Consider the following 7,397-nt stretch of genomic DNA (forward strand, 5'->3'; position numbering starts at 1 on the left):
AGCTCCTTGTCCCTCAGCCATCATTGCCTGCTGCCATGTCCCACGGACATCGTTGTCCAGCTCCTTGTCCCTCAGCCATCATTGCTTGCTGCCATGTCCCTCAGCCATCATTGTCCAGCTCCTTGTCCCTCAGCCATCATTGCCTGCTGCCATGTCCCTCAGCCATCATTGTCCAGCTCCTTGTCCCTCAGCCATCATTGCCTGCTGCCGTGTCCCTCAGCCGTCGTTGTCCAGCTCCTTGTCCCTCAGCCATCATTGCCTGCTGCCATGGCCCTCAGCCGTCGTTGTCTAGCTCCTTGTCCCTCAGCCATCATTGCTTGCTGCCATGTCCCTCACCCGTCGTTGTCCAGCTCCTTGTCCCTTAGCCATCACTGCTTGCTGCTATGTCCCTCAGCCGTCGTTGTCCAGCTCCTTGTCCCTCAGCCATCGTTGTCCAGCTCCTTGTTCCTTAGCCATCATTGCCTGCTGCCATGTCCCTCAGCCGTCGTTGTCCAGCTCCTTGTCCCTCAGCCATCGTTGTCCAGCTCCTTGTTCCTTAGCCATCATTGCCTGCTGCCATGTGCGTCAGCCATCATTGTCCAGCTCTTTGTCCCTTAGCCATCATTGCCTGCTGTCATGTCCCTCAGCCATCATTGCCTGGTGCCATGTCCCTCACCCGTCGTTGTCCAGCTCCTTGTCCCTTAGCCATCATTGTCCAGCTCCTTGTCTCTCAGCCATCGTTGTCCAGCTCCTTGTCCCTCAGCCATCACTGCCTGCTACCATGTCTGTCAGCCATTGCTCAGTGACTCATTGTCCCTCAGCCATTGCTGCTTAGCATAGTGTCCCTCAGAAGCTCCATGGTCCATTGGCTCCCTCAATCACCAGTGGCTTTTGCACCTTGTCCTTCACTTGCCATTGTCTGGTGGTTTGCACCGCTTCCGGCACCACTGCCCAGTAGCTCCTTGTCCCTTCACATCAGTCACCCACTAGCTCCTTGTCCCTCAGTCCTCCCGCAGCTATCACCAGCAGCTCCTTGTCCCTCACCTGTCACTGCCTCATGGCTCCTTCAACTGCCATCACCCAAGTTCGTAAGTAACCCCTTGTGCTTCAGCAGAGCCAGAGGTCCCGGTGGTGTGGGGTTACTGTGTCAGAGGCTGTGCTGGAAAGCAGGAGATGGATCCTGGCTTTATAAATGGGACATGTTCAGTGTGCAGCTCCCCTAACCCTTTCCTGCTGGCCAAGCAGACCTGGGTAAGTGCATGGGTGATGTGTGGTTGGCTTTCACTGCTCAGCCACAGACTGGCAGCCCAGCCTTGCAGCACAAAGTGTTGAATTAGCATTTATCCGGTTACCATTGAGCTGAAGCAGAAAGCTGCTGCCTCAAAATCAGTGTCAAAATGCTTTTGAATCCAAATGTTGAGTTGTCAGCCTTTTCTGGTGTGAGTTTCAAATGCCCTCCTCTGGCACAGCCTGCTGCTGTGATTTGGGGTCTCTAAGTTCTCCTGCACATCAGTTCTTACCTGGAAAATAAGGCTAATAAGGACCTCCCAGCTTACAAAGCTATTCATGGACCCAGTCTGTGAAGGTTTAAGATGCTGGGATGACGGGCACTGTGGAAATAAATAGTGTAACAGCATCACATGCGTTTCTGTGTCTGGTTTTACTTCCCCAGGAAAGAAAAGAGACCAGAGGGCTTTGTACAAACAAGCATATTGGTTTATATACCTCAGGTTGTTTTGAAGGACCTTTAGAATATCAACTGTGCACTTTAATCCAAATGAAACCGCAGATTTACGGCACACGAATGCCGACTGTATTCATGAGATCTGTTTGAGTAAAAGTGAGAGCCATCCAAGCAGGTATGAGTGTGTCTGAGGTTTAAAAACAGCGATTTTTGGCCAGCAGCCGTTTCTGTGTCGCAGGTGGGGCAGAGCTGGAGGACATCTGGTTTCTCGCAGTGAGACTGAACCCACACCTCCTCCTTGCTCTCATCTTCTGATGTGGTTTTGTGGTGACCTACTTAGTCTCACTACAGTTAGAACCAAAGTGGGTTTTTTCCACACTGGCTGATTTCCGACAGTCGGCAGTTTCCTGATCCCCGTCTGCTTTAACTTGTTCTGTCCATCTCAGTAGTGTGTGGGACAGTTTAGAGGGCGCGAGTTCAGCTTAGGAACATGTGATGTGGTGCGCTTAAAGCTTGCTGGTGCCAGCGGAAAATGAGAATGGTGCTTTGCAGCCTGGCGCAGGCTGGTTTCCAGAAGTGATGCGCACATCTCACTCCATTTGAAAACTGGGGGGACTGGCGGCCTCCAACACATCAGAAGCTCAGGCTCTTCTGCGCTTTGATCTCAGTTTTCACGATGCTCTGGAGTGGAGACTGCGAACAGCACTTCATCCATAAATAATGAGGCTTGATCCAGAATGTGTTATACTTAACGGTGATGGAAGACAGGAAATCCCGTGAATGCTGGCTTCCTTTTTTGTGCAAAAATTACAATTCAAAGTCTGCCAAGTGTTGGCCATTTTCAGGGTTTGCAAAGTGCTCCAAATGTGCTGTCCAAAAGCACCAGAGGGCATGGAAAGCTGCTTCAGTATGAACAGAGTGGTGCAGGTAACTAGATGGCTGGAAGCTGCTGATTGCTGAAAGCTGAGTTGTCAGTGTTTCCCTTGGGAATTTCTCTAATGCAGATTTGCATGGTTTTAGCTCATGGTAACTTTTGCTGGTTTGCTTTTCTGAGAAGCACAGTGAAATGCAATAAGTTAAACTGGACGTCATTGAGGTGAGAATGTGGCAGAAAGTGGGGGCTATGTGCATCTTGCCTTCAGCAGTGCGGCTCGTGTTCTGAGTCACAGGACAGGAAGAAGCTTTGGGCAGCCCAGTCCTCCTGAACACCTACAAATCAGAGTAGATATCACTGATAGGCACCTCGAGAGAGCTCTGGTCCAACCTCCTGCTCAAAGCAGGGCCAGCTTCAGAGTTAGAGGAGGTTGCTCAGGACCTCATCCAGAGCAGTTCTGAAGCTCTCTAAGGCTCTCTTAAGTCCCCAGATGCTCTGGGATACCTGTCCCCTTGCTGCACCACTCTCAGGGTGAAGAACCTTCTCCCTGTTGTGCAGCAGGATGCTTCTTACTGTGCAGCTCTGACAGGAGTCTCTTTGTCCCTGTAGCCCCCTCTTTCCCTATCTTATAGCTGTGCCTATGCTACTCTTAAAAGGAGTAGCTGCATCCATCTGCAAAGACAAAGCTTTTTAAAAGCAAATCAGCGAATGGTGGAAGATGGAGAGCTGTTGTGGCAGTGTCTGTCAGCGAAAGGGCATGGCTGAAATCCCTGCTGCAATGGGCTCTTGCAGTTGCCACCAGAGCAATGTTCAGTTCTGCACCAGGCTGGTGTAGAACAAAGGAAAACTTAAACCCATCTTTCCCAGTCACTTGAGTTTTGCTTGGCGTAAGAAGGAAGGGCAGGAATTTTAGCTGGTTTGCTTTTTTCTGTGCTTTTGTTTAGTTTGGGGTTTTTTTTGATTTTGGCCTTGGCCTTGTTTCTTTTTGCTTGTTTTTGTTCCTTAAATCTTTCATCTGGCATGATCAATGATGAGGAAACTCCACGCTTGTTTTGTTTCACTGGCCTTGTAGCTGTCATGTGCTTTTAATCATGAGAGATTGATGTAGGAAAGGGATGACTGCAGATGTAGCTCTTCAAGATGTGAGCTGACCTTCTCCTCACTGTGCCTGCTGGCCCTGGCCAAAGCAGATGGGTGTTGGGGACCATGGGAAGGGTACAGGAAGGATGTGGAAGGAAGGAGGGTTGAGTCAGGAAAGCAGGAGCCTGGGAACCCAGAGAAACACAAACCCAGGACTCAGCCTCACAAAAGCCAGAATCTGAAGGAAAAAAGGAAAAAGGAGAAGGTAGAAGGGGGGTGAGGATCCCAGAGACCCCGTTAGAGGGAGGAACATCAGAGCAGCTGGAGGCATGAGGTGCTGCTGGGTCAAACAGCTGTGTAAGAACAGAAAGCCCAAGGTAGGAGGAGGTGCAGTGGATCAGCCACTGGGAATTGTCACATTTGCACTGAAATGAAGTCATCCCTCCGAGCAGCGCGCTATGGGTGAAGTAACCACAGGTGATACCAAATTATAATGTCTAAAGTGTTCTGGATGAAGAGGTGGTGATTTTCATGTCTCATCTCTGACTCAGCAGCAGGAAATACCACTGCTTGCTTGACCTGTTGTTGCTAGTGAGAAGGGGTAAGTGGGACTTGCTGCCACTGAGATAACTACCGAACCAAACACCGGTCTAGCATTGCTGTACAGATGGTTTTTCAAGGCCTTGGTTACAATAGAAAGTAATAATTTTGGCAGGAGGTCTCTAAGCCTGCTTTTCACTTGTGGTTTCCTGATGCACAGCTACTGAGCATCTGCTGATTAATGTGTGCGCTGAATGTTGCTTTTAATAGATCCCAGGAATTTCATAGTTGTTTAAGCTCATCTAAGATGATGTGGCTGTAGGTAATGTAGTGTTTAGATTTAATTCTTAAATTATACAGAGCAGCCTAAATAGATAGCTATGTGGGACACTGAGGGCAGGCACAGATGAGTAAGTGACCGGCTGTAACTGGGAACGCAGGGGAAGGCACTGGTTTACAGGCACAGGAGTTTGTTCTCTCTTATAAGTGAAGGCTGTGAGCTATAAAGGGCGAGGGCACGCCAGATTTACTCCAGGGAGTTGGTTCAGTAGTTATGGCGTCTTTGGCCATGCAGGGATTTGGGTTAGCCTTTTAGGTTATCTACAAACGGGGTGATCTCAGGAAGGCCGAATACTTGATTCAAGTATTTCTGAAAGAGAGAGCACTGAACTTCCTCCTGAAGCACAGGACTGCACTAACCTTGTGTAGGTAAACAGTGCAAGGAGGCTGCTAGATGTCGGGAAGGTGAAAGTGTTTCACCTAGATTTACTGTAGAACTGTCCTACACCAATCACCTTCATAGCTTGGCATTTATAGTAATGATAAAATATTTCCTGGGGTTCAGGGATATGGAGAGGGGTTCATCTCTAAGCACACCTGAAGCCAGATTCTGGATTCTGGCCTGGAACTGGTATAGGCCAAACAACAAGATGAACCTGGGGTTTCAAAGACATATGATAAAATCAGCAATATTATCAATACCAAAACCAGCAGTGGCCTTAAAACACCAGTATCTGCAGGCTGCATGTGAAGAAATGCCTATGGCTAGAGCACCAAAGTGCCAGCAGGGCACTTACTTCTTACAGAAGACTTTCCTTTTGGGGACCAGATCATCCCCCAGGGTTGGTCCCATCACAGTTCCTGAAGATGTTGGCAGCTGGGATGTGAATTGCCTGAAAGCAACCCCTATGCAAAAAGATCTCCTCCTGCTCCCTTCTCTCAATTTCCCTGTGTAAGACTGAGAAAGAGAGAACTGAGGGTACTTTAAAAGGAAGGGTGAATGATTTTTATTATCAAACTCAGGACATTTATTTGTTGTACAGATGAAGGTTAAGCATGCCGCTTAAGAAGGTAGGGAAAGTCAGCTGTGTAATTTGGTTTTGGGCAGATGGGGATGATTCTCTCAGGCTGACTGATGAAATGCTGAAATATTTTAAATCCTTCACTATATAGATTTGGTTTTATATCTTCTTAACGTTTCTTAGTATATGTAGCATCTTATTCTCTTCCTCTCTAGATATATGCAGTAAGCATGTGCCTGTGCGCATACATATGCATGCACTTACATGTGTAAATACGAACAAATACATAGAGAAGCAAATGCCAGTTTTCAGGATGTAATATCTCTCTAATGTCTGTGCTTTGGTGTTTGTTGTTTCAAATGATTGGGTGCTTGGTTTGTTTGTTTTTAATTTCATGTTTTGTCTTGTTTTGACATCCTAAATCTGGACTTTATCCAGGAGGAAGCAGTGACAGAGGGAAGCACATCGCACGGCTGCGGTCAGTGCCCAGCAGGATGTACTGCTCTAGCCAGTCACCAAAGGTTGTGATCCATCTGAAATGCAAACAAATGGGATGAGCCTTTGGGGACAAGGATGCAAAGGGCACTGGGAGGGAACGTTCCCAAGGACACTGTCATGTCACAGGCTGGCACTGCTGAATACACTGACTGGGAAGTCTCAACTGCTCCCCTGCCTTGGATGTGGGGATGGGGAGAGGAGCACCTTGTTGAGCAGCAATGGCTGACTTCTCCAGCCCTTCAGGGAAATGCAGCCCTCCTGACCCAACCTCATGTCCACATTTTTAGTACCAGATGCTTGTTCATGCTGGCTTGTGCTCTGCCATGCACCAACAACCGCACTGCAGGGGACGGTCCCGATCCACAGAGCTTGCTGGCTTCCCCATAGATGGTTTCTGCTGAGAGAATGGTTCAAACGATGTCAGGTGAGGCCAGGAAGTGCTGTCCCAGAGACAGGACATGGAGGAATTGTCCTCCCTTGGTTTTGCTTTTAAACAGTGGGGTTTTTTTTTTGGACTGAGAATTCTTGCATTTCATGTATTTCAGATCTGGTGCTGTGCTTGTGTGCTGTGACTCATCTGAGTCCTCTTTCACAGCAGCCTGTGATGGGCCTTCTGTCTCAAGACGTGACTCCCAGCATGAATGGGTTATGTTTAGTGACAGGCTTTGGCAGGAGGCAGTTGCTATTTTACAAATGTCTAAACTGAGACACAGAGAGGCTGAAGAAACAGTTCTGAAAGGGAGAGCAGGTCAGCAGGTGAGCTGGGTCCGCTCAGCTCACAGGGTCCCCTACCCTGCCTTCTGACCAACACTTTATCTCAAGACCCACAGTGACTGGGGAAATCTGCTCCCACTTTTTCACCCTAATCTCCTAGTAAACAGGCTTCTCTTTGTTTACTGGCACAGACAGCTCTCACACCACTGACTTATCTGACCTTTCTGGCCACTGCAGGCAACCAGCCATATGGGCTGGAGTCCAGCATGATGCACCTTCATAGTTGTGTCTGCTTGCCAGGCACAGGGATGCAGCCGCACTGTGTCAGGCCACTAGGTCCTGCAGACCTTGGGTCTTCTTTCCAGCAGTGGCCTCCAAACACTTCTATATTCTCAGAAAATAAGGTGAGAGAAAGCAGTGATGACAAAATACTGCCCTTTTCCATGTCTTCCTGAATGTCTTCCTCAAGCCAGTCTAGTTTCTTCTGAAAGGGCTGTTTGATGCTTAATTTCAAACAAGCACTGCAAGTTTCAGCCTCCTGTACCCTGCTACAGGTGTGATATCTGCAGTGTGTCTGTATATTTGGTGCATGTGTACTGGTGCCAGAATTTGATGGCACGCTGCAGGGGTGTGTATGTAGAGGGGGTGACAGGGAAAGAAGATGCCAGCAGTAGAAACCATCATTTGTAAATTAAGAAAAACAAACAAAATAACCAAGAATGGAAAA

The sequence above is a fragment of the Neopsephotus bourkii genome, unplaced genomic scaffold (assembly GCF_033783945.1).
Source record: "Neopsephotus bourkii isolate Nb327-2 ecotype Australia unplaced genomic scaffold, CSIRO-AGI_Nbou_v1 NB_1663, whole genome shotgun sequence".
NCBI lineage: Eukaryota > Metazoa > Chordata > Aves > Psittaciformes > Psittacidae > Neopsephotus > Neopsephotus bourkii.